The 8,761-nt window shown below is 35.3% G+C and overlaps 1 long non-coding RNA gene across 1 annotated transcript in view; it reads right to left on the reverse strand.

Moving 5' to 3' along the window:
• Positions 1-8,761, reverse strand: part of LOC123575111 (uncharacterized) — a 185,359-nt gene extending 176,598 nt beyond the window's left edge. The window contains exon 1 of the long non-coding RNA XR_010577023.1: positions 8,569-8,761. This is a non-coding gene — a long non-coding RNA (uncharacterized lncRNA). The remainder of the gene's footprint in view (positions 1-8,568) is intronic.

Consider the following 8,761-nt stretch of genomic DNA (forward strand, 5'->3'; position numbering starts at 1 on the left):
AAAATGTGGCTGACATCATCTTTTGCCTCACGTTTATGCTAGACAGTACTTTCTTTGAAGGACCTAGAAAATCAAATAGTCAGAACATGGGGATTTCAAATAAACCTGATTGTTTCCCCCACATGCTGGTAGCTCCTTCTGGCCTGTATAGCATGCTACTGTACCTCCAGTAGAAGGTGGTCAAAATCTTGAAGACAGGTGCAACAAATCACACAGCCTCTCTCTTTTTACTATGTAGGCAACTCTGTTTGGCAAATGGTAATGGCAGAGGAGTCAAAGTGGGAGAAAAATGAAAGTAAAGGCTGAAGTACGTCAAAAAGAATTGTTTGTGTCCTTTTCTCCTCACTTTCTTCGACAATCAAAATTTGGGCTCATGTAACTTCTTTTTATCTCAATAGCAATTGTACAATGTCTCAAAACAGAGTTTAAAACTCCTTTTTACATGAAGCAACAGAAATTAACAGATATCCTACTCTCAGAGGAATAAAAAATATTAATACCATTGCAAATATTTCATATGTTTATATAAGGACCTTATCCATAAAGTAATATGATAGCAAAATTTACGGAAAAATTACTTAAAAATATGTGACTGAATTTATTAAAAAATGAGGCTTGTAAAAAATATAATATTACTTATTTTCCAAGTTAGTTTAATTTCTTTCTAGATACCTGTTTTTATGGGGAAAGTTGGAATGTGTTGCTTGCTTATATTTAAAATTGTGGAAGCTAAATAGACTTTTCTAAATTACTTACCAGTGTGAATTATCCATTTTTTTATCATCCAAAACATTTGTGTTTTGCACAGTTTTTGTCTTGCATAATATAACTACCTAAGCTTTACATAGACTTTAAATTGGAAAGGTGACAACAATGACTTATAAGATTGATTGAGCCATTATTTTACTCACAATTTATGTAACATTATGTTGCCAGAATTTCAGGAAACTGCAGACGAATCAGGCATACATTCTTTCTTCAACAAACTAAGAGACTAGTAAAGGAGAAGACATTTAGGTAAATAACTTTGGGACAAAATTGAAAGAATAAATGACTAGAAAAATGATACACACACTGTTACATTTGTGGAGGACTCATCAGCAAATGGTTTTTTAAAAATGATTTTCACATGTGATTTATTGAGAAAAGGCCACTTTAAAATAGAATTATATAATTGGAAAAGGAGAGTGAGTCATGTTCATTCTGTAGGAGGTAATTTGAAAGACTAAATCTTTTAAACTATATAGAACCTCAATAACATATGTGCCCATCTAAAGTTTTATATGAAACCCATATCTATATTTTATAAACAACTCTAAAACTTACAAATAAAATTCCTCAAAGGAGAATTTCAACAAAATATATCTTTTAGATATCCATAAGAAAAAAATCATATGAATTTAAATAGATATATTATTATAGGAGAGAAGGTTTTTTTATTGCAAAACTCTTAGGATAAAGAAAGACTTCATATGGGAGCAATACTTTCAGTGAGTGGTAAAAATGTGTACAATCTAAGCATAAAAAGATAGAGAAAGGTAGTCCCAAAGAACGTAAACAGCAAAGACATGGCACAAGGAACTATGGACATGTGTGGAAATGCTATATACGTGTGTTTGTACATGAAGGGGAATATGACATATTCAGTATGAAGGTTGAGGTCACATTGTAGAAGGGGTTGACTACTATGTGGTGCAGCTATTCCTGGGATGGCAGTGGTAAACCATTAAAGTGTTTGAACAGATGAGTACATGATATTGAAGTTGTTCCTTAGGGAACAGTAAACTAACTGCAGTATTTTAAATGCAGGGGAGTGTAGGGACTTATGAAAATGTTACTATACTAGTCCAGGTGGAGACTGATGATTAAATATTGAGTGGCCAAATAAAAGTCATAGCAGTAGGAAGAGAAAGAAATGGATGATAACATGACTGTATCCTAGTGACAAAAGTACATGAGATCATGGGGAAAAACTTTACCTCCTCCACTTATTTTCCCTAGAAATATAAAAACTATCCTTGTTTTGGAAGACTTTTGAACAAATACTGAGCCATCTTGAATGATGGACCAAGTGAATCTTGAAAACAGCTCTCGTTATCATTCCACATTGATTCGAGTTTCTTCTTGTTCTTGCAGAAAAAGTTCAAAGTCATGTACTCAGAGTACTTTCAACAGTATTGTGCAAGTGTGGAGTTGACTAAATGCACGTATTTCCATCTGATGTCAAACATGTTGCCAAACCTTAATTTTACAATGAAACTACAGTTTGCCAAACAGAAAATCACAGCGCCACAGTTCCTCTGAATTCCAGGGTGCCAGTTGACCTGTGGACACATGCTTGTCCTAGTGCTGGAATTAAGGAGTGCTCCTCTAGGGCCATTTGGTTCACAGAATGAATAAGCCTGTGTATGTGACCTGATATTTTTATGTCAGTGATTTACTTCACTGTCTCTTCAAATTAAGTTTCAGAGAACCTACTTTTCTTTATGTCAGTTGTTCTTGCTGAAGTCTAAATAAAGGAAATTTAACCTAATCAAACTATAGACTGAAAATAAACAAGAAAGGGGAAAAGCAAGCAGCCTATGTTAGTGGAATTCCAAGGGCTCTTTTAGTTTGGCCAACACTACTTCTATTAGGGAGCTTCCAGTGGGATCATTGGTAAATGTATAAACAAAAGCCAAGTACTATCAAGTAATTGTCTGGCAATATCAGAATATTTCCATTTTATTTAAGAAGAAAGCACCCATTGGTGTCAGTGAGCATAACAGAACAGTGAGGAAATTCACATTGGCATGGAATGGCTTTTCCCCATTAAGCCATAAAGAGCAGGCTGAGTTACGTTCATGCCTTGCCAAACACGTTTCAGCTGAAGTCAAGAAAGTGGAAAATGCTTGAGTATTTCATTGTTTAATGAAGAACACCAGATATATAGAGAGACATGCAAAAGGCAGGAATTTATTGACTGACAAACATGCTTAAATGGAAATAGGGAACCAGAGGACTGGCCAGAGAATAGATTTTCCTGTAATAGCTTGCAACTGAAAGTTCCTGGAAAAGACCACCCTCCCAGAGAATGGAGAGCTACTCATGTGTGCATGGCAGAGGTAATCTGAATAGCCCAAATTTTCAAACCAGACAATTTAGGAAATTATATGACTGGAATTGTAAAGCCTGCGATTCTACTCCATATATCACAAAGCAGTGTATTTCTTATCCTGTAATCTTTTATGTATGAAGTTCCACAAAAAATGTTTAGTGAAAATTGTTCTTTTTTTAACTTTTGAGATCATATTAATTTGAAGTAACCGGGAGGTTTGTGAATTATCAAACTGTCTGCATCATAGGCTGTTTCTAAACCAGTTATCATATAGAAAGAAAGAGACAGAGAGAGAATCCCTCAATCGACGGAAGAAAAAAAGAGAACTAATTTACCAGTATTTTTCAAATGTAATTAATTTACGTCTCAGAGTAGTCCATTGTGGTTGACATTTTTTCACCCCATTTTGTATATGGGAAAGAGAGACTTGAGAGGTTTAAATAAGTCATCCAAGGTCACACAGATAGGAGAAGCTCAAAAGTGAACTATTTTTCACTTAGCGATCTCTGACTCTTCTGGACCCCTAGCGTTCCCCACCACAAGCTCAGCATGCCAACAGCTGATAAGAAAAGCTCCTTCAAATTAGCCTAATGATTGGATGCGATTTATTTCTCACTGTTATTCCAATGATTATATGCAAGTGGACAGCATGTTTCACAATTTATGATATTATTCTGTGTTTGAAGATATCTTTTCCAGTCCTGCCACAGCTTAGCTTTGTGACCTTAGTCAAGTTACTTAATCTCTCTGAGATTCACTTTCTTCATGTGTGAAATGGAGGCAATAAAACCGACCTCATGGATGATTATATTCAGTGAGCTAATCTACATAAACACTAAGCATGGTGTCTGTCATATAGTGACGATCTGTCAAGGCAAGTGATTATAACCAGCTAGGTTATACGACCTTAACAAACAGCCACCAAAATATCAAAGTTAATTCATCATTTATTTTGATATCAATCATTGGTCAGTTAAGCTCTAAATTCAGCTTACTCAAGGTCCCAAGATGAAGGAAACTTCATTTCAGTATGACACAGGCTTCCTTGGTCAGTAAGAGAAATAAAAATAATGACTCGCACACTGGTTCTTAAAACTTTCACCTGAAAGGAAACATGATACTTCTGCTCACATTTCACTAGTCAAAGAAGGTTGTATGACTCTGTCAAATTCACAGGGGGTCAATGTGCCCAGAGCCAATCACAATAATGATTTAAAATAGTTTCTACCATTAGCTTGCAAAAAGGAATGCAAACCTAAATCCTCTATAGTAAGCATTATTTAGTCAAGTCATTATTAATGAAATCTTATCATCTTAGCAAATGTAAAATCTCTTACTATCCAAATTTATTCATTTCCAAGTTCAATTACCAAAGGATTGGAACTGAAACATCAGTACTGGAAATCAAAAGAGACACTGCCCTAAACTGAAAATCTTCTTTCTCCTACATATACTCTTCATGCAGATATCCCAGGTATAAGAATTTTTCTATATTTCCCCGTCTCTCTCTCTACCTGTTCGATTTCTCTCTCTTCCATCTTCCTCTCTCCCCTTCCATATATTATACATAGATATGTGTGTGCATATATATACATTTTTTATTTTTTAATTGTTCAAAAGTTGGAGATATAATGCCCCATTTCCTCTAAGTATTTTAGTATACATTTTCACACACACAAAAGCATGCTCTTATATAATCAAAGTATAATCATAAACACGAGGAAATCAACACCAATAAAATAATACCATCCAATTCATAGGCCCCATTCAGATTGTGTGGATTGCATCAATAATATTATTTATAAACTCTTTCCTTTCTGGTTCAGGATCCAGTCATTGAGTTGTCGCATCCCTTTAACCTCCTAAATTGTAACAGTTCCTCTGGGTTTTATTTTTCCCTGAATTTCATGATCTGAACATTTTTTGAGGCATATAGACGAGTTACTGAGTAGAATATTCCTCATTTGGGGTTTGCTTGATTCAGGTTATGCATTTTTTGGTAGGAGCACCCCAGAAGATCCCGTATTCTTCTCATTATATTATTTCAATAGATGCATGTGATGTTGGTTTTACCACTTGGTTAGCCAAGTGTCTGCCAGATTTCTACAATTTAAGAATAATTAATGATGTTTTTGCATTTCAAATATTTTAATAAGTATTGAATGAAAAGATACTTTATAACTATTTATTCTACTCCGTATCAAACATTCACAAGAGGGTTTGAGTATATTTTGATAATTTTTGTCTGAATCAGTTGTTACCATGAGGTAGCCAAAGCCAGTCATTTTTAAAATCAATAATTTCTGATTAGTTGGCATACTACCCTCAGATAGAGATTTTTCCTTCACTTATTCATTCATTCACTCAGATCAGCATGTACTTACAGATTGTTATTTTCCAACTGGTTATAATCCTTTACTATCATACTTTTTTCAATGCTACTTTTTTTCTAGATTTGGCTAATAAAAGCATCCCTAAGCTGGTTTCTTGATATTTCCCCATCATTCTTTAAGCAATTCCTATTTTTTTTCACACAAAAAAGTGTTCAAGGTTCTTGTACATTTTTTTTTTGCTCTGATTCTGAGATCAGTTGTTTCTCCAGGACTCCCTGGTTCCTTTTGTGGGGACATAATATTTAGAAAATAACATCTGGCTTCTCAGTATGCTCATTGCTACTGTAGTGTCATTGCTTTCTAGTCTTTCTCAGAGAATACAGTATAGAACCAGGAAACACCTTCCACACACATACACATACACACACACATATACCCACATACACACTTATAAATTTACCCACCTGTGCATCTATTTCTATATCCAATTTTATATATATATATATATAAAAATAAAAATTGTGAATTCACACCAATACCACCAATCTCAGTTCAACTTCAAAGAGTCTATCCTATCTCCTTCACCTCACTTATTCTTATATATTGTACACCAGGGTCCATTGTTCCTGTCCCAGGTCCCTGAGGTGCCTAAAGACTCTGTTTTTATCATAAAACAATTTGCAAATTATAGTAAGAATTGAAATATTTCTTTCATGGTATGGTCTCGCTTTATTCACAACAAAAACAAAGAACATATTTATGAAAGAACCACTGAGCTGGAAATGGCAAAAGACTTTTCAGGTATAAATAATGATTTGTGTGCCCACAAACTTACAAAATAGCACAGGAAATAGTTTCTTAGTAAAATTTTTTTCCTTTTGTTCCCGAATTACACATAATAAGGTCTACATTAAAATATGGAGACTACATGAAGTTTTCTTATTAGCATTGAATTGAGTTCACTAATTTTTGTGTGTGTGTATATATGTAAAAAAAAATCTGCAGTGGGACTTTTGATTCCAGCCAAGATGGAGTAGACCTCACTCCTCCCATGTTCTCTCTTGAAAAATTATAAAAACTCCAGATATACTACAACAAACAAGCATAGAAAGACACTGAAAAGTGGAAAGACGATAGACTGCCTAGGGACCTCAGGACTTGAGGAGCAGCACAGTGGTGAGTCACCTCAGTTTTTGTAATTGCCTCCTATATATCCTAGACAGAACACTGCAGAAGCCTTCAACTGCAAACTGCCAGCAGACACTCAAAACAACACACAAGATTTCTATTCGTCCTCACCAAGATGTAAGAAAAGGTGACCTATCAACAGAAAACATTTTTGGCCCAACTACATCCAAGCGTTAACAGAAAATCCTCCTTCGGTCCCCATGGTTCCAGTGGGAATGAGCAAGGAAGTAATCTTCCACCTTACCCCTCCACCCTGTGAAAACAAGCAGTGATGCACTCTTTCCTCCATTGGGTGATATGAGCCTTTCTATGCATGGACCTGAACCTCTACCCCCACTCAACATGAAGACTGGAAAATGTGTTGCAAGTCAGGACTAGTTAACATTCCTGGAGTCAGCAGATGCAGGAGAGAGCTGAACACCTATGCGTATCCAGCAGCAACAAGACTGAATGAGGAGGTACAATGCCTTGCTACTCCACTTTCCCCCACTATGGTGTCAGAAGGGCATGGTGGGAAGCTGAGCCTCCATCTCTATCAGGTATCAATGAGGCAGAAGAAGGTGGTGGGACACAGGATCAGTTAGCACTCCACTTCCCACTGGTGTGATCAGAAACTAGTGGTGAGCTAAATTTCTAACCCACTTCTGCAGCAACAAAGGGGTAAAGCTAAGTATATCTGACTCTCACACTCACACTACACATCAACAGGGCAATTGCCTTGAATAAAAGACTGAATAGAATCTGTAGTTACATAATCTAATACCCAAAATGTTCAGCATGCAGTAAGAAACTCACAGGAAAATTCCAACTTGAGTGAGAAAAGACAATGAACAGACACCAGCACCCAAGTGAATCAGATGTTGGAATTAAGTGACAAGAATTTTAAAGCAGTAATTACAAAAATATTTTATGTAACAATGACAAATTCCCTGACACAAATTTAAGAAACAAAAAGTCTCAGTGGAGAAGCAGCAATTATACAAAAAGAACCAAATGGAAATTATAGAACTAAAAAATATAATAATAATACAACCTGATGGATGGGCTTAATCATAGAATGGAGATGACAGATTGAATCAGTGAAATTGAAAACAGATCCATAGAATTTTTCCACTCTTAACAACAGAGAGAAAATAGACTGAGAAAAAATTAACAGAATATCAAGAACCTGTGAAACAGTACCAAAAGATTTAGTATGCATATTATCAAAGGCCCAGAAGGAGATTTAAAAAAAAGAACATTATTGAAAAAGTATTGCATGAAATGATGACTGAAAAGTTCTCAAATTTGGTAAAAAACATAAATTTACACTTCAGAAAATTTAGCTAACTTCAAATAGCATAAAATTAGACAAATTTGTGCCAAGATATGTCAAAATTAAATTTGTAAAATGTAAAAACAAAGAAAAACCTTGAAAGTACCCAGAGAGAAACAACACGTTACCTATTAAAGAACAAAAGACAACAGATTTCTCATCTAAAACCATGGAGGCCAAAAGGAAGTGGCACAACATCTTTCAAGTACAAAAAGGAGAAACATTGTCAGCTAAGACTTCTCCATCAGGAGAAAATACCCTTCCAGAATGAGGAAAAATCAAAACATTCTAAGACGAAAAACCAGGATAATATATTTCTAATATGTCTACCCTAAAACAGCTAATGTAAGTTCTTTAAACAGTCAATAATGGCTATTGTGGACAATTGCTTCTTTTTGCCCTGTAGAAAGATTCATTGGAAGAATAATATATGTACATTTTGTTTTGAACAATGGTGTTATTTGGAAATCCTGACTAAGGTTTTTTTTGTTTTGGGGGGGGGAATAATGCTGGATATTTAAAAGGATGATACAACATGCTGGAAAGTATGAGTTGTAGGTCTAGTCCTGGTTTCCCACTGCTGGTCTGTGACAGAAATGTGATCCTACTGTGAAGCCTCAGCATAAATACTCAACAGAAGGAGATCCAAAGACAAATGACAGAGCCTCTCTGTATTTGACTCTATCCTTGAGTTGATATGGCACCAGGTAGAAATCTGCTCTAATTTCCCCCAAGAAGAGAAGGAATATTACTTAGAAATATATCGTGGAGTACTCTTCTAGAAAGAATGTCAGTGATCTGAGATCTTCTGAAGCTCAGTCCAGGACT

Source organism: Macaca fascicularis, chromosome 8, assembly GCF_037993035.2.
Source record: "Macaca fascicularis isolate 582-1 chromosome 8, T2T-MFA8v1.1".
In the NCBI taxonomy this organism is placed as follows: Eukaryota; Metazoa; Chordata; class Mammalia; order Primates; family Cercopithecidae; genus Macaca; species Macaca fascicularis.